General features: G+C 39.7%; 1 protein-coding gene across 4 annotated transcripts in view; it reads left to right on the top strand.

Moving 5' to 3' along the window:
• LOC119650190 (radial spoke head protein 3 homolog B) overlaps positions 1-19,056 on the top strand; it is a 67,730-nt gene that overhangs the window by 38,999 nt on the left and 9,675 nt on the right. The gene's annotated exons all lie outside the window — the stretch shown is intronic.

The raw sequence follows: 19,056 nt of genomic DNA on the forward strand, positions 1-19,056 counted from the left end.
TTCACGCTGTGAATTCCGGACATTTAACCAGTCTTCGTTCTTATTGGTTTTACAAGCACGAATTAGAAGTCGTCTGGTTGATTTGCTGAGTTTTGCAGTTCTCCGTTCAACCATTGAACCGTTTTGACCCCGGGGAATACGACAAGCCTCTTCAAAGCACTCTAAAATTGTACAATTCAGAGTTTCTATTATAATTGAGCTTTTATCGCCAAAGAAGTCCTTAGTAGCCTAGGAAGCTGAACTTTGTTACCAAGAAGTTCATTGCACTTTTTCCATTCCTTTTTCCTAGGATTCCGTCTTTGTATTACAGACTGTTAGGCTGCAATAGTCTAGACTAAATTCTAAGTAACGGTGATCTAAAAGTGAGACTTCATCTAGCCCTCGCCTAGCTCTAATCAGCTCTAATAAATTTGTAGTGCAGATTGTTAGATTACTGCCACGAAAGAAGGGGCACACCCTATGTTCGAGGTCACTTGATTCTCCATGCACTATCAGATCCCTTATTTCTAGTTCTACCCGCTGCTAACTGGAGGGTCTGTTGCGCCTAATGTAGGTCTCATTTCCGCTTCTTTGCATGCCATTTTATATTGCTACACCTGGAAGTACAGCAAAGCTCATGTTTTCAACTCTATGTTTTCCTTCACAGTACCTTCCACTGCTGTTGGCTTGGAGCCTTGACAGGTTCGCAGTATTCGCACTACATTTTTTATACAACTTTGTTTATTATTGTATCTTCTATTTTTACTGAACTAACAATAAATGATCAAATCTTACAGACTAAAGAAAGCATATATAAACATTCCACCCTAATATTATGAATTATTAATTGTTATAAAGTTAATTTGAGCGTAATTCGAAGGTACTATTATGAACGTTAATTAATAATAATAATACTCGTTGGCACAACAATCCATATTGGATCAGGGCCTTGAAGTGTGTTAGAGCACTTCATTCAAGACCGTAAAGGTACACTAGGCGACAATATGGTCAGCATTGCGCTCGCCCGAGATTATTACCCTGATTTGACTCAGGTACTCATTCACAGCTGAGTCGACTGGTATCCGACGTCAAATCACGATGCAAATCCCACTGCCGCCAGCGAGATTTGAACCATGACCTTCCGTACGACAGCCTTGTGTTCTAACCACTCAGCTATCCAGACAGACGTTAACGAACGTGAACGTTAATTATAACATGTTAATGAGTACCCTGCAACAAGTTCCTAGCAAGCATATTTGGATCCTTTTTAAGATTTTCTCCATCCTTTTTAAATTGACAAAGTATTTCGTCATCTATAAGAGGAGTATTTAGATCTCGATGTAAACTAATGTTTTTGATGATCCACGGTGCATTCATAGCCTCTTTGACTGCATCTGTTGGAACATTCTGATGTTAGTAATTTCCGTTGTACTCCATAACTGAATCCCGAAGGTCCAGTTGGGTTTAACTAATGACATGTACAAAAGTACCTTATTTTCTAGTGATAAGCTAGAGTAGATATAGATACGCCATCTCCAAGTAAGACGTCGATCAAGATAGATGCCAAAATATCTGCCATTGCCACTTTGTGGGATGTTTGTTCCATTTAACGAAATGGGCGGGCACATTTTCCGATATGGAGTGAATGTAACATGGCAACTTCTGCTATTATTTGCGTAAATTCTCCATGTCGTTAGTCATTGCTCTATCTTTTTGAGATAGAATTACAAGCACCTGGACATATGCTCAGCATTTTTGTGAGAACTGGGGATCACACCAGGCTGTCGTACAGAAGATCACGGTTCAAATCTCACTGGTGGCAATGGGGTTTGTATCGTGATCTGACGACGAATACCAATCGACTCAATTGTGAATGAGTACCTGAGTCAAATCAGCGTAATAATCTTGGACGAGCGCAATGCTGACCGCATTACCTCCTATACTCCGATGAAACGATGAAAGTATAATTCTACAAAATCGGCACTTCAGTTGGTATCAAAGTGGGTGTGTCAACAAGAAAAGCATCGAAATTTCTTCAAAATTTAGGTGAAGAGAATATAGCGGTTCCCTCCCCTTCACAATCCGCGATTTGGTGTCGAGCTATGAAGCATGCAGAAAAGTAAAGAGCCGGCTTAGAGAACTTTTCGCTGGAGAGGAACTTTGTTTGTACTTTGATAGGAAGAATCAAAAAATAAAAAATATCAGGTGGTTCGTCTCACAAATTCTAAAAGAACTCTGCAATTTGGTGTTTTGGTTTGTACCAGCTTAGCTGACTCGCTCGCCATTTTTATTCCTTTGCAAGCAGTGTCACCATGATTATTTATGACACAACTGCAGTTAACGCGGGAAAAAAAGATCGGCATAGTTGCGTAGCACCTCAGTTTATAGTGTGTCAACATAATATTTTTGATCTTGTTTTTCGCCACTTGATGGATTACGTGTTCCAAATCGCGTTTAAACAGCATCGACTATCAATTTATTGAAGATATTTTGGTAGAAGACGAGAATATGCAAAGAAATTATTCTGCCATAGAAAATATGCCGTCATCATTGGGATACATATTTTGAGCCCTCACTCCCCTATCTTTCACCCAATATCAAAAATCATATCAGTTTCAAGAAGTACTAATCGTGCCCTTTCGTTTAATATCCCACATGACTATATTCTGTGAAAAAATATACACCCCCTTTCGCATGTATGAGGAGCCCCCCCCCCCCCCCCTTCAACTCAACACAAAAGATGGACAGACAAACATTGAATCGATTTTAATAAGGTTTTGTTTCACGTACGACCAAAAAATCATAACCCTAATACACGCACACCCCAACAACAATAAGGTTTTCCATGATTTCCTGCTCCTTAGACATGAGTATGTGGCAAAATGCCCTATCGACATCCTTGACAGCGCTAGCATACCTAATGCCAGGTTTCTTGACTTTTAACTGCGATCCCGAAGTTTTCTCCTTCTTTGGTTTGAGTTTCTTGGGGGCATTGCCATTTTGTGGACTGATCTCTTCTGCTCCCTTCTTTGGGTCCGCTGTTGAAGGCTTAAGACTATTCTGAGCCTTCTTAAGGTACTCTCACAGTTCCATTCTTTTTAAGGGGTTTAATGAAACAAAACCTTATTAAAAATGTCTGCCACACCTGATTTACTCAGAATTGACTTAACTTATTATCACGAAATTTGATGAGAAGGTGTAATCTGTGAATCTCTTTACGTAAACCAAGTGGCGCATTTTTGTTGAGTTTAAGGAGGGTTTACATACATACATGCGAAATGGGGGTGCAACTTTTTTCACAACTTTCGGTATTCCAACTTGTTTCATATAGCGCAGAAACCATTTGACTTCTGCGTCACTGAAGCCTTCCTTCTTACGTCTGATGGACCAACTCCTTTTCATCATGAATCTTCGATTGTTGAGGTCTTTATAGGGTAATGTTCATCTTAGCTTCACTGACCAAATTCCACTTTTTTTGGTGTTGCCATGTGATTATTAGTATTGCAGAGATGGGCCTTCCTCTAACGCACCAGTTTGAGGGCGATATGGGGTACCACTTGCCAGTTGCTATTTTTTCCTTGTTGTTATTTTTCTTATGACCCGTGTGAATTCCGCTAATATATGGATCAAGAGGTCCCACGTACCATCGACAGTCAGTCACTTCTAACCTGCAAACGATCGAATCACGTCTTTGAGGGTGGAGAAGCCTAGATTGACAACGCTTTGTTACACGCACGAGTGGCCTTGGTAAACAAGAGACTTAGCCCCCAAAAAGCTATATTTCGCTCAGTCTACCGTGGGCTACTCCCAAATAACATGCAATGGACGTAGCGTTTGACAAATTATATTCAGCTATAGACAATGCATTAAAACGAGCCGGAGGAAAAACGTTTTTTTCTCCCAAACTAAATTGCAACACCACATTGAAAATAAAGGTAAAAGACCAAAATTATATTTCCGAATTTCATATAAGAGACATCCACAATACCAATTGAAATCATCAATAGATTCATCCCAGCAATTCTGAAAACTGACAATAGAATAATCAACATGGAAATTCATCTTCTAAAAATTGGCTATTAACAATTTGAATTAGAATGACCAACGAAGCTTCTGGTCGATGGTGCCGAAAATCAAGTTTAGTTACTCGTTTAATGTTTTATCTCCGATGTCCGTTCCATGTCTTCATTTGTCTAATGTCTGAAACAGACACGGACATTCGTTTAAAACAAGCACAGATTTTTGTCTGATAGCCAAACCAACTGTTAATTTCTCTACAAATATATTGAGTATAATCATAATCATGGCCTGTGATTATAATTAAGGGGGTCATCCCGTGTGAAGGCAGTTTTTTTTTAAAAATTTTTTGTTAAGAACTGGAGAAAGATACAAATACGAATTTTTCACCATAGATTTATTTTGGGGTTTTTTACGGCTTCTTCAATGAATAAAAGAAAATTACTCAATGAATCGCAATTATCCTAGTTTGCGGACCGTAGAAATATGTTCTGAATAAATCGTGAAAATTTCAAAGAATTTCGTTGGATAGATTTTGGGCTATGGTGGCAGCCGATTTTCAATATGCGGTTTCGAGAAAAACCCATTTAAAAAGTAGAATGTAATTTTTAGCCATAAAATCTTAACTGACCATTAATCTGCTATACCTAGTCCATAAACCTTAGCTTTCTTGAAGAAACACATGTACGGCCTTGGCTTCAATTTTTGTCCTTTTAGCGAAGTCATTCGAACGTCATTCGGACCGATAAATACGAGCTTCATTACGGCGATCGACATAAATCTAGCATGTGACTTATCACGTGTTTAATATCAAAAAATCACTGTACGACACACGGGATGACCCCCTTAAAATCGTGTAATCACAAAATCATGCCCACTTCCATCATCGTCTCATCATGATTATGATTATGATTACGTAATCGTAATCATGGTTGCGACTTTGGTCAACTCTAGTATTCACGGTTTCCTTTGCTTACAGCGGCATTGTCCATTATAATTTTTTCCATAACAACAAACAGTGATCTACAGCCATCTACTTTATGACGAGCGGTACCAATTTTGAAGAGCAACTCACTCCTGTTTTGAAGTGCATTCTTGGGTATATACCCAATACTTTCAAAAAATTCTGTTGACTGACAGTTTCTACCGGAGGGCAAAAGCAATCTCATCAGACGCTGCCTCACGTCCCTGCCCTGCAAAGCAGCGTGAGCGAGAGTAGCTACGGATGTTGTTGACCCCGTATAAATCGATTCAAAAGTTCTACAAGTGTATGAATAACATATATCGATTGAACCGCCAGCTTTTCAACATTGTCTGGTTTGAGCGTAGACACCTAGTTTATCTGAGGATATAGTGGTCCGAGTCAACGTCTGAGATTGCTTTTGCCCTGCCGTCAAAACCGTCAGCCATCATAAGCCATTATGAGACCTTAGCATAAAGCGATTTTCCAAAAACGCAAGAATTTGTGAGCACCGTCCCACAATGCCTTCACTATACGTGAATTTTTAACCAAACGCGCAAGAAATACTATTCACCGAATTTATCTGATTTGGCTTCCTGTGATTTCTTTCTGTTCAATTAAATCAAGCCAGCAGCCAAGGAAGTAATGGAAAAATCGAAGATGGATCTGAAGGACATATGAAATATCGAACGTAAAAATGCAGTAGTTTGTGGATTAATTTGAAGAGGGCAATATCGATTTTGATAAATAATCTATTATTTTAAATTTTCTGAGTAAATTCAGGATACATTTAGATCTAGGTGGTATTTTGATACGATAATTGAACGAAATTGAAGACATTGTAACAAATGATAAACCTGCTGCTGAATGACAGTTCCCCACATAGAAGATTTCAACCCTCTTGAAAAGCCAAATACTTTATGATTGACCCTATAGAAAGTGGGGGTATAATCTTTAAAAAAAAGTTAGCTGTTTTTCTTTTCAATTTTCCCACTAATCTACCACAACTCAAAAGTGAGTGAGCAAATTACTCAACATTACAACAAAAACTTAACGAAACTTTCCTGAAAACTTTCTCTACCCTTAAATAAAGAGACAAGCTCAAGCAATTCGTCCAATGTTTCTACTATGTTGAAATATGTATGTATTACCACGCGAATGTCTGTAATTTGCGATAAAGTAAATAAGCCTCGTCTAAAATAGAATTGAATATATTTCAGCTCCTACACACATGACACTTGATTGCCTGAGGGCTTAGGCTATCAAGTGTCTAAGTGTCTATGGGTAGTTTTCCACGTGCAACAAATATTCTAATTTTACATGCAATCGAAAAAAGCATGTAGGCTTCCCATTCCATTGCCTGCCAAGAAACTTTCTTAAAGATAATTTATTAAACGACTACATATGGTCATTTCGCAGCATGTCAATAGCACTCAATATTCGAGAGTGTTAACACAATCATTTCGGGTAGTTACACTGGTATTGTAGCAATTTCGGGTATGGGGACTGAACGAAGGTTGAATCGACAATTTATCTCACGGTCATTCAAAGGAAGAATAATTACAGGAGGTCGATATGTAGACATTTACGGGGAAATACCAATATCAAATTGTGAACACTGCGTTTGGCGCCAGTTATCCCCGAAAAAAGCCAAATTATATATAATTTTGTTTTTTCATGGGGTATTGATCAGGCACATACTATCTTTTCTTCTTCTTTTGTTATATCTTATTGTCCTTGATCATTACGGAACTAATTTACGTCAATAAAAACCTTATTTTTGCCACAAAAGAGAGTACAAAGACTCGTCTCTTGTATCTATCATCAAGTAAGATTGGGATTGCTTAGTTATCCAATATATTCAAGCTTTGCAGTTAATATATTTGGTCAATCAGTTTCAGGATAAACTCTTCCTGCCTCCATATATTGGTAAACGATTTTATTCTTCATTAAAAGAAATTTGGATATGTGTGTTGTTAGCTTCTAAACTGGATCTTCCAAACTCTTAGAAGCATTTCAGAAGAACTCTGCTGAAGGTAGAAGAACACTGAATGAATATCGAAAATACATTCGTCTAAGCCAACTCAAACAAAGCTTAAGATAGCCTGTTGTCAATAGAAAATAATTAGTGAGCCTAATCAATATCCTTCGGGGAACACTTTTTAGTACGATTCGGAATATAAGGCCAGAGAGGACTGTACATTTGCTACAAAGTATGGTGCATATGCAGTGATAGCCTCTCTGGTCTCGAAGAGGCTACAAATATGTGCTCTGCTGATGACTTAATCGAGTTTTTCAACGCAAAACACCCGGCGAATGTGTAGATTAAAAAGTGGTAAACCACATTATGGCATTTTCAATCATCTTTCTGAATTCTCAGAAAACCGAAACACCGAACCGAAGGAATGAATCAGCAAACGAGACTAACTCACACCAATTGAGTACTCAAAGTCCATGCCTATCCCCAAGCTAATAGACATACTCATGACTGCGCTTTCCTAGCGTTCTCTTCTTCTTTTAACCTATATTGGCTAAATTTTATCAAGCACAGCAGATCGTATTCTAATCCTCCCGGCATATGAGTATTCTATTCACCAGATTTTTTGGTTGACTTAGTGTTTTGGGTGCCATGCTTTAAAATTGCAAATCAAGAATTCAGATGTCAGTCGACTCAGTAATGATTGAGTACTCAACTCAAATTATAGTAATAATTAAGGGTGGACACTACCTTATCGTACTGGAGAAGCCAGTAGTAGTTAACTACTACACTAAGGGTTTCCCAAACACATGAGAATGGGAGCAATGGATTGTAATTCTCCAAGTAGTAAGGACTCCCAGTCTTTGAGAAATCAGGTCGTGGCGGAGGAACAGATTTCAAAGGCTTCACCAAATTCATGTTTCCTGGCAATGAAATCTGGGAGAAAACATGCTCTCCACTTCAATGGAATAGTGCAGCAACTCCCTTAATGAAAGGAACTGAAAACATGGCTACGGCCGAGCTATCGGCGACATTGTTCCCTAATTCTTCTAGAAATCAATTTTCCGCAAAGGAAGGGGAATACAGGTTTGCCTGCCAAAACCTTATCCTCCGCCTCTACCAGGAAAAGCGGAAGAAAGGGAAGCTGGTGATGTGGACGCAACGCATACAATTCTAGTATAAGAGGCATGGGTTCGTTTTAACAAAATCTGTGGTATTGTAAAGGGTAAAGGTAAAGTAAACTAAAGAGGACTTAGCATCTTTATCAACGAGAGATCCTCGACACCGGGAGCCGATGTCAAAATTGTTAGGGGCAACCATACTGAGACAATTCTGCTCCGAAGATCCCATTGCAGTCAACTTACAATACCAGCTTAATAGCAAGAGATGAAACGTCATAGTAGCCTGTGCTTACCTATCCTATGATACTTTGTGGCCTCCTCCGGGGCAAGAACTATCATTGTTACTTAGAATTTAATCTGACTATTAAAAGCGAACATTTTGTAATACAAAGACGGAGTTTTAAGAAAATGGATTGGACAAAGTTCAATGCACTTCTTGGCAACAAATTGAATTGCACTCTTCTAGAGTACTTTGATGTGGCTTGTCCTATTTTCTGAGGCCGAAGGAGGAAAACGGTTCCATGGTTGAATCGAGAACTGCAACGACTCAGGAAGTCAACCAGATGACTTCTGAATCGTGCTTTTGAAACAATAAGAATGAAGACTGGTTAAACTTCCGGAACTCACAATGTGAATGCAAGAGGCTCGTAAAACGTCCGAAACGAGACTCCTTTAGAACATACTGTGAGGAACTGAAGGCGAAAGAACGACTTCCAGAGTGTGCAGAGTCCTTAAAAAAATATGAGTCGGCCAAGTTGGAGTCCATATGCAAAAGGGTAGTGTAAATTTTTTTTTCATCAAATATACTCATGTAGGGTTTTAAATTAAAGGTATCGGTTAGTACTTTCCAAAGCTGGTCCAGGTTTTGACGTTTGTTAGAGAGGCGGGGAGTTCGGGGGTCGAAAGTGGTCATTTATTTAACGGGGCCATTTTCAGAAACCGCCCAACCGAAAAATCTGAAAAAAAACCAAGAGGCTGCCACTATATGGTGGCTAGGCTCCGAAATACCTTCCATATCGATATCTCTTCAAATAAAGTTAATAATAGTACATCACTATAATTTTCAGTAATTGACTACAGAACCCCCTTTACGTTCATCGTAGCAGCTTCTTTCAGTCGCCTGTGGAATCGTTTTACCATTGTAGCTGCCACGTTCCATACTGCATTCGATGGCACCATATACCTTACCTTTCTTAATCTTAGGCAAGTGAAGAAAACGTGTTCTGCATCTTCGGCAGCACTTTCACATGTAAGGCAATTGGGCGATTCATTGAAACCGAACCTATAGAGGTAGTTCCTGTACCCACCTTGTACTATTAAAAACTGAATTAAATCGTAACTTGCATCACCGTGGTTTCGTCTAGTCCACATATTTTCATTCTTCGCCTGGTCCAATGCTGTTTGCCACGCAGCTAATTGCCACATTCACTTTGCCGTGTCTGTCTGTCACACCTATAATAGGTTATTTCTATTAATACGGAAAGGTCATTATCATCAACGGCGCAACAACCGGTATCCGGTTTAGGCCTGCCTTAATGAGGAACTCCAAACATCCCGGTTTTGCGCCGAGGTCCACCAATTCGATATCCCTAAAAGCTGTCTGGTGTCCTGACCTACGCCATCGCTCCATTTTAGACAGGGTCTGCCTTGTTTTCTTTTTTCACCATAGATAATGCCCTTATATACTTTCCGGGCTAAATCAGCCTCATCCATACGAATTAAGTGACCCGCCCAATGCAACCTATTGAGCCGGATTTTATCCACAATCTGACGGTCATGGTGTCGCTCATAGATTTCGACGTTATGTAAGCTACGGAATCGTCCATCCTCATGTACGGAAAGGTGGCATCTGTGAATCCCCTTGCAAGCAGTGAGTAACGTAGGTCCACATTAAGTTTAAGGGGGGTGTACATTTTTTTCACGGAATAGAGTCATGTGGGTATTGGTTTTGACATTGGTTGCAAAAGACTAGATGTGCGCAAGCAACAATAAAACGTTAATGTAATCGATATTAATCGTTGTGAAATATGTACATTCAGCTTGTGAAAATATGTATATTGTTTATCTTCGGTGGACCTGCAGGCCGCAGAAGCTGTTACCTGCATCTTCAAGAAATTAGAATGGGTTGCTTCGCCGGTCGGTTAGCAATAGAAGCTAGTGTTTCTAAAACGGCAATTTTCAAAATAAGGCTGGGGATGAAAATACAAAGTCTCATCAAGTATCTTTGAGAAAATTTCCCGGAAAACTTTTCATAAAGCAGAACACAAATGTATAAATGGTTCTCAGATCAACGCAAAAGAAACTTTTCTATTAGAACCTCTATTTTGAAAGCAAATAATAATGCGAAAAATTTTAAGACAAATCATCTTCATCTTGCTTTACCAGCTGAGAGTATTCTATTTTCTCGTTCTAACAACACGCATCACGTTTTTTTTGAAAGGTTCAGGATTTTTCCGAAGTTTGCAGTTTTGCAGTTTCTTTGTAATTGGCCCTAACATTTTATCACACTTTGCCGGGAAAGCCCTGTCGTTTGGACATTTGGACGCTCTAACCACTTAACCCATCCGGACACCTCCTTGCATATTGCTTATTCTTTAACCCTTTTCATTAGACTTTTTTCTTTTTTCAATATATTCACGACATCTAGGATCTTAAAGTCTTTTCCCTTCAGGCCTTGCGCAATGTTGTCTTTTTGACACGTCATGTGAAGTCTCCTAGCCATAACCTTGAGAGGTCTATTGACCTTATCCTCATACGAATACCATTTTTTTCGGTGGTCAGCATTTTCGACAGGGTCCGATAGTCGTCTGAGTCTACATTGTGTATTTCCCACACATAATTGTGTGGAGGAATTATTATGTACTCCTTTTCAAAGCCTGCCTTTAATACGCTTTAAATTTTTTAATTTTTAGGTGCTTATCAATTCCGCTGATATTTCAATTTCGTCCCGTTTCACTTTATCGATTTTCACGGGACTTTGTCTAATAAGTTCCTGAGTCAAATCAGAGTAATGATCTCGGGCGAACGCAATGCTGACCACATTGCCTCCTATAGGGAACTGTGATCCTGTAGTGTAGCATTACGGTCTTAAATGAAGTGCTCTAACACACTTCAAAGCCCTGATCCAATATGGATTGTTGCGCCAGCGATTATTGTTCTTTAATTTACAAGCTAAATTGTGATGTCGATTTCTCTAACCTGTTGAGCTTGCTGCGCAGTTCCTCATTTTCCTTTCTCTGGAGTGTTTTCGGTAGATTACTAATTATAATAATAATAATCGTTGGTGCAACAATCCATATTCAATCTTTATTCATTCCATCATTCCACAGGAGGCAATGTGGTCAGCATTGCGCTCACCCGAGATTATTATCCTGATTTGACTCAGGAACTCATTCACAGTCGACTGGTATCCGACGTCAAATCACGATACAAATTCCACTGCCACCATTGAGATTTGAACCGCGACCTTCCATACGACAGCATTTACTTACAGCCTTTACATTTATTTAATTTATTAGACAAAACTGAGAGCACCATGCAAAGTTGACCTAAAATTTAATCATATTTGAATAAAGGACTTCCGTAACAGATATTTCGTTGGATACTCATATCAGGGATTGACAATAGCTCAATAATTTCCTTGATATACACCGAGATAAATGAATAATCAAGGACGAAATAATAAACATTAATACAATCGCCCATCCACAAAATGATGATTCAACTAATTCAGGTCAAAGAAAATTGATTGATTTGTTCGATATAAATGTTAATAGGTATTTTGGCACGAAACAAAGAACGTAAATCAGCTTCGATAGTTATCATAGGAGTTAGGGGGGATACTTTCACTTTATACTCGTACTTCCTCCAGTCTATATAGCCTTGATACAGAAACCCCAATGCTGGAATTTTTTTTCTTTTCATATGTGTAATGTATGTCCTCTCCAAGGCACTTATGATTATTTTTATTTTCAGTTAGTCCAATGAGAACGAGTAAAAGCATATGTATCTAGATGTGAGTGCATGTTCACAATGCACGCTTGAAATGACCTACTTAAAACCGACGACAGTAGGAAAGTCATACTGAATTTTCGTGAAAAGCCATCATGGGAAATGATTGCGGCCATTTGAAATATTCATGAAATCGAGATACCAACTCATTCCATGAATCTGTGACAGTTTGATATTAAAAATTCACCTGTTTCATCGTTAAAGCCTGACATTCGAAAATCCCAAGGTTTTTGAATACCAAATCTCGATTCATGAATTGTTTCTGAATCGCAAAACGGTCACCCATAACGAATAAATAGTTATTCCAACAACAAATAAATTAACCCATTTATACGTCCTTTATCAAAATCCAATATCTTTTTTCGGAGAAAACTTACCCAAGTGACACCCAATAGATGTATTGAATCAAGATAAAAAAACTCTTTGCCTCAATTACATCAATACATCCAAGCATGTATAATAATATGTTACAATTATTGTTTTACGGTAAGCATGACAGCAAAACAGTAATTACTGTTGAATTTCACTTCTTGATTTTCCCAAGTAATTATTTTTGTAGAATACAGAACAGGATGAACGAAGATAGCATAAACTTTCTTCAAATATATTTTATGAATCTCGGAATATTCCCATAAAGATAAGCTAATTTGCAAGAAAAATGGGTGGGGACTTCGTACCTAGCATTTATCTTCAGGACAAATGAAGTTGCTGATGACCTCCTGAGCCATTAATGCAACCACAAATCAAAAATCTTAGAAGTCTATATACTTCTTGAGAAGAAACAACAGTTGAATCAGCCACCAATATGTGCTTTGGACACGACACCCTTTATTCCATAAAGTGAAGGCATTTTTTCCGCAAAGATTGAACACAGCATTTGCAGCAATTTTGAGAATACACCTCATAATACAGAGGACCAAATATATGCAAAAAATAAGCGACAAAAAAGCGAGGCACCTACTGACTTTCCTGGAAAACTGTGAAATAAACCTGAAGATGCTTCATAATATGCCTTCTGGGTACGATGGAAAATATCCCGAGAAGAATAATTGCCAACATATTGACAGATACAGTCGAAAGTGAAAAAGCTCTATCTGGCATTCAGTTGGGTTTTAAGAAAGGCCGCTCCACCGTCGATGCAATAAAGGTGGTCTAGCGCTATTAATCAAAAGAGTAGCGTGCAGTGACCACGTTGTCGCTCATCGGAATGAATACTCCGCTCTACCTGGGGAACATAGTGGCTAGCTGCTCCAAAGATAAGGAGCTTAAATACGAGAGCAACGAAGCTTCAAATTTCTACCATGTCCCAGCTAGGATCGCTCGTGGGCCGGTACTGGACCCACTCTTGTAAAAAATCATATACAATGGAGCCTTAAGCTTGCTTTTGCCAAAAGGGGCAAGAGTAATCAGTTTAGTGACGATATTGCCGCGATTATTGTGGCAAAGTACATCCGGAAGCAGTCAATGGGGCAATCTAGAATATCCAAGGCTGGCATGAAAGTAATCAGAGATTGGGTAATAATAGCCTTGGTTATTAAGCTCCAAATAAGAACAAAAAAAACGTAAACTTCGGCTCTGCTGGTGGTGCTTTAAGAGAACTACTTCAGGAAATTTCGGATTATAACATCAACATTCTGGTGATACACCAAACGCCCAATATGCTAGCGGCAGCATATTATGCTTCAAAACTTTTCCGCAACTATAAGAAAAGCAAAATACGAAAACTCAAAGTGGACAACTTAAAACAGAAACAAGTCGGGGAACTTGCCCAGAACTGAGCGAATTAAACATCTCGGGTCAATTCTATCAGCCAATGGAGAACTGCGTAATGAAATTCTTACACGCATTAATGCGACCTGGATGAAGTGGCATTCCACAACTGGTATTCTTTGTGATAGACGTATCAACGAACGTCTCAAATCTAAAATTTACCACAATGTCGTCCATCTGCCGCTCTCTATAGTCCTGAGTGTTGCCCGACTATAAAAGACAATGAACGACGGCTTGTGGTAATGGAGACGAAGATGTTGCATTGGACTGGTGGCGTGAGACGTTTTGATTACATCCAAAATGAGAATATCCGCGATCGATATGGGGTTACACCGATCGTGGAGAAACTCCGAGGAAGGCATCTTCGATGGTATAGTCACGTAATTCGTCTTCACGGGAATTTACTTACCAAGATTGCTCTGAACTTCGAAGTCAATGATAAGCGACCAAAAAACCGGCCGAAACAACGGTGGCTTGATACACTGGATGGGGATTTAAAGGCCTCGCGATTACATCCTGATCAGGCATTTGATAAAATAAAATGGCGAAACCGATCACGATGAACCGACCCCGCTTGTGAGCGGGACAAAGGTAATATCATTAGCAAATGCGAAAATACAAAAAAGGGCTAGGGAGAAGTAGATTCTTCATGAATGGAATTTTAATGTTTCATTCGAATGTCAATTATTCTCGTTAATTATGACGTCTGTATCTTATTTGTATGACTTCGGATGCGATAAATTCGCAGGAAAATGATAAGTTTGAACTGCTATAACTTTGACACTAATAGATGTCCTTAAGATTTGGCATGTGTATGCACGAGACCTCTATGTCGGTGCAAAATTGAGTACTCCTAGGATGAATTTAGAGGGGGTGTTTTCAGTCAATTTCTAAAAGTTGGTAATATACTATTAGTAAGTTTATTTGAGCAGATATCGAAATGGGACATATTTTGAGGCCTAGATTTCATCTAAGCCCACCATCCTGATTTTTTCGGATTTTTGGGTTGGGTAGTTTCTGAAAATGAGTCCTGTCTCACTTTAAGTGCGTACATTTTTACTCTTTACTCGCGCAGTTTGCAATTCACACCAAAACTAGCATCAGTTTCGGTAAGTACTAATCGAGACCCTTCATTTGATACCCTATATGACTATATCCGGTGAAAATTTTTTTAAATCCCCCCTTTGCATGTATGGAGAACCCCGCTTTAAACTCCACCTAAATCTATACCACTCGCTGTATGCGTGGGATTTCATAGTTCCCATCTGTCCACCAAATTTTGTTCGGATCGGTTTAGGTAAGGTTTTGTTTTACATAAAATCTTAAAAAAGTATGCGTTAAGACTATAACGTCGTCATCATCATCAACGGCACAACCACAAGTAACCTTCCTAGTCTGATGGTCATATTCCAACAGTTTTTCCATCGATTACCGTGCTGATTTACCTGGGGTGAAGCCTCTTTGGTGCCAATAATATCCTGAGCGTATGGGACTGTCCGGTCTAGCAAGAAAGCGGGAAATATCTTATAGATAGTACCCAGCAATGCTATATCTATATAATTGCTACAGTGCATGATACCTCCCTTTAAATGTATGGGACAGATAATGTTTCGACGCCAATCATCAGCTATCCCACACCGTGAGCGCAAGTTGATGAACCACTTAGTTTAGTTAGTCGCCTCCATATTTGAGCAGTTGAGTTGTGATTCCATCGTTGACTTATGATTCTTGAACCTATGGATTGCAATGACTATTTCTTCCATGCTTGGTGGTGGCAGAATGTATCCGTCCATTGGCGGGATCTCCAACTCGCCAATATTTTGTTTGGTGAGTATCATCAAAGTACTCAACCCATACGGTCGGAAATCAGATTTTCCTCTTTGTTTGGGCGAGATGAGCTTGAAGATGTATATGGCCCAATCCTGCTTACCCCTTATATGTGTTGCGAAGAACTTTGTCATGGATGGACTCAGTACCCATTCTCACGTGATTGTCAGAAGGTATTCAAGGTGATCTTGTTATTCGAGTTCAGAGCACCATGCCAACGACATAGTGATCCCTCTCCTACCGATCACCACGTAGGAATGAAGATAATATTTAGTAGTAAAGCTGAGTGTGTGTCCGGATGGCTCAAGTGGTTAGAGCGCTGGGCTGTCGTAGCGGAAGGTCGCGGTTCAAATCTCGCTGGGGGCAGAGGAATTTGTTATCGTGATTGGATGTCGGACACCAGTCGACTCAGCTGTAAATGAGTACCTGAGTCAAATCAGGGTAATAATCTCAGGCGAACGCAATGCTGACCTCATTGTGTCCTGCAGGGTACTGCAATCCTGTAGTGTACCATTACGGTCTTAAATGAAGTGCTATACTTGGTCCGATACGGTAGAGATCAGACTGCAGAATTAGGTACACACGTAGTTATAACAAAATCTTTGACAATCCAGTTGTATACATTCTAGTCAAACTTCGCAAGCTTTAGTGGGCAGGCCATGTGGAGCTTACAGACAACAACTGCAGCGAAGACTGCAGGGTGAAACTTAAAACGCATGGCCAAAAGAAAAAAATCAATATATAATTACAACGGATCGGTCGGGATTCAACTATTTACTCTCGATATTAGGCTAAAAATGAAATACATAAAAAAGTATCACTGTTGCAGGCGGTCTTCTCCCGTATGTTACTAAATATCAATAGACTCAGATACGTGAACAGAGTGCTACTGTTTCGAACCATTTGGTCAATCTTACTCTATGTCGCGTCTGAAAGGAATGCGCCATTAACGACGAACGAAATCAGAAGAAACATGCCCCCTCTCCCGGATATGCACCCTGATGTTAATTGCAGCTTTTGTACAATATCGATGACCAAGCGTTGGTCAAGTCGGTTTGTTGCCGGTGGACATCTTGACTAAAGAAATGTCATAAATCTATACCAGGAGATTGACAACCCAGAACTGTGTGAAAATTATCAAGAAAGAGGAACGGAATTTTCAAATGACAGACCTGTGGGATAGCTCAACGAAAGGCCGACACATAAGCTAATCACCGATATGTAGGTTAATTCGTCACCATAGAGACTAAATATAGTCACTAGTTAACTCAGCTAATATATGGCAGCGGTGGCTACCGCAAATACTACACAGGCATGAAAACGACGATTTTTCAGAAATTATCCCAAGTCAGGTGAATACGCAAAGAATGTAATGTTTTCTTACAGTCGCTTCACGTTCCAGCATACATCTCCTGCTGAAGCACATCTATGAGGAAAGGGAGGCAGAGGAGTTATTCCGTTATCAGGAGTTCAACAAAATTAGATTGATTGTCCAATTTAAGGGGAGGAGACGCATAGTTTTCATCAAGGTCTCCTTATCTCGGCCCTGCTCCTCACTTGAATGTCATTCGCAGCAGTAATACATTAGTATTTGTCACCTCCTTAAAGACATAATCCATATTCAGTTTCACGACTTTCATCACTCTTTGGACAAATAGCATAATAATTAGAGCACTAAAATGTCGCAACTGGGGTTGCGGTCCAAATATCACTAGGAGCAGAGTAGTTTATATCACAGGCTGAGTATCAAATATAAATTATGAATGAGTATCTAAATCAAATCAGGGTAGTAATCCCGAACAAACACAATGCTAGTCAAATTACTTCCTAGCGTATCCTTACGGTCCCGAAATAATGTACATTAACACACCTGGATACGTAGTTTGAAATAAACGGTGGTGCTATTGATTATTATTATTATCGCCAAGTGTCTGACTAGTGATTTGCCGGTAATGGTGGCCTCTCGAAAAAGTTAACATCTATCAACTCAGTTAAATAACTAGAACACCCATCTAAACAATTAGCTTTTAACATATCAACCGCTGGCAAAATTAACCCCGTCTTCGGTATCCAACATCAACGCAACACATTTGCCGAAAGTCACCGCTACTGGAACAAAGCTCAGTACCACCTTTATATCCTCCATCAAAGGCCATACCTATCCTCTATGGTAGGAGAGAGCCTGTTGTAAATGACCCTCTGTAGCACCTTTCCTATTGTGTCTACGAGTCAGGTTAGTGTTATAGTTATGCGTCTCCTGGTTGGTTATTGGGTCGCAGCAGCAAAGCCAGTTTCAGCCTGTCTTGCCTCGTTTTAACAGCGAACTTCAGAACTTCAGAGTTGTATCAGAGTGGAATCTAAGACAATGCATGATTGTCCCCGTTCTTCTCGTTCCAACCTAGTTACTGCCGCTCTATATGGTCAAGTTATCCAGTACTTCTTTAGATCGTTTGCAGATTCACTCCGGCGGGGGAAAGAACACCATCCCTCTATTGGGTAGAAAATGCGGGCCTAAACTTGTTCATGGCAATACTGGCCAAGAGTTCCACTCTACCTTCTCGCAAATTTCTTTAGAAAATTCGCGGTTCCTAGTGTATTTAGCCTGATTACACCTACTCCAAAGATCCGTGCTGTATCTTTCTCGCAGAAATCTGGCTTCCCTGCGGCCGGCTAGTAAATTTTGATTGGTTGAGGGGATATAACCCCACAACTCTTCGATCTCGTCATTCCACCAGTCATTTGAAAACCTGTTTTTAAGAATCTACTGTCTTACTGGCATAGTAACATCACATGTCTCTACTATGAGTTATCTGTGCTACGTTTTCTGCAATCACCCCCCCCCCCCCCCACCCGAGATCACGGCCAACTTACAGTCTCCGAAGCGCTAAAATCCCCGGCTATGATGGTGGAATTCCCGCACTATGAGTTTGCAAGCGACCCAACCTATTTTTCCCTTATCAGCGACGAGCAGTAATAACTTCTCATGCCAGTAATCGCATGGATGTAGTTTGCATCTCCCAATATGTTTTTTTGAGCAACTGATTGTTGCAGCTTGAACAGTCCGAACTAAATTTTTAAAACCTCTCGCGTGCTTATCCTTTATCGTAACTTCATCATATGTACTATATGATGACTTCCTACTTTTCGACCTTATTTTAGCCGGCTACACTTAAGAGTTCTCGACCATGTAGAGAAAGATTTCTTCGGCTCCAGCAGGAAAACGCTCTTTTTGAAACTTCTGATTAGATTGATGTTGTCTCCAGCTCCGAGTTGGTAGATATTCTACGTGATTATTGGTGGGTTGGTTGCACGCCCGGAAAACCTTTTGACACGAATTTTGGTGGGGACTTTTGGAAGACAATCAGTGTCGTAAGGAAAAAAACCGGGCCTTG

This window comes from Hermetia illucens, chromosome 2 (assembly GCF_905115235.1).
Source record: "Hermetia illucens chromosome 2, iHerIll2.2.curated.20191125, whole genome shotgun sequence".
In the NCBI taxonomy this organism is placed as follows: Eukaryota; Metazoa; Arthropoda; class Insecta; order Diptera; family Stratiomyidae; genus Hermetia; species Hermetia illucens.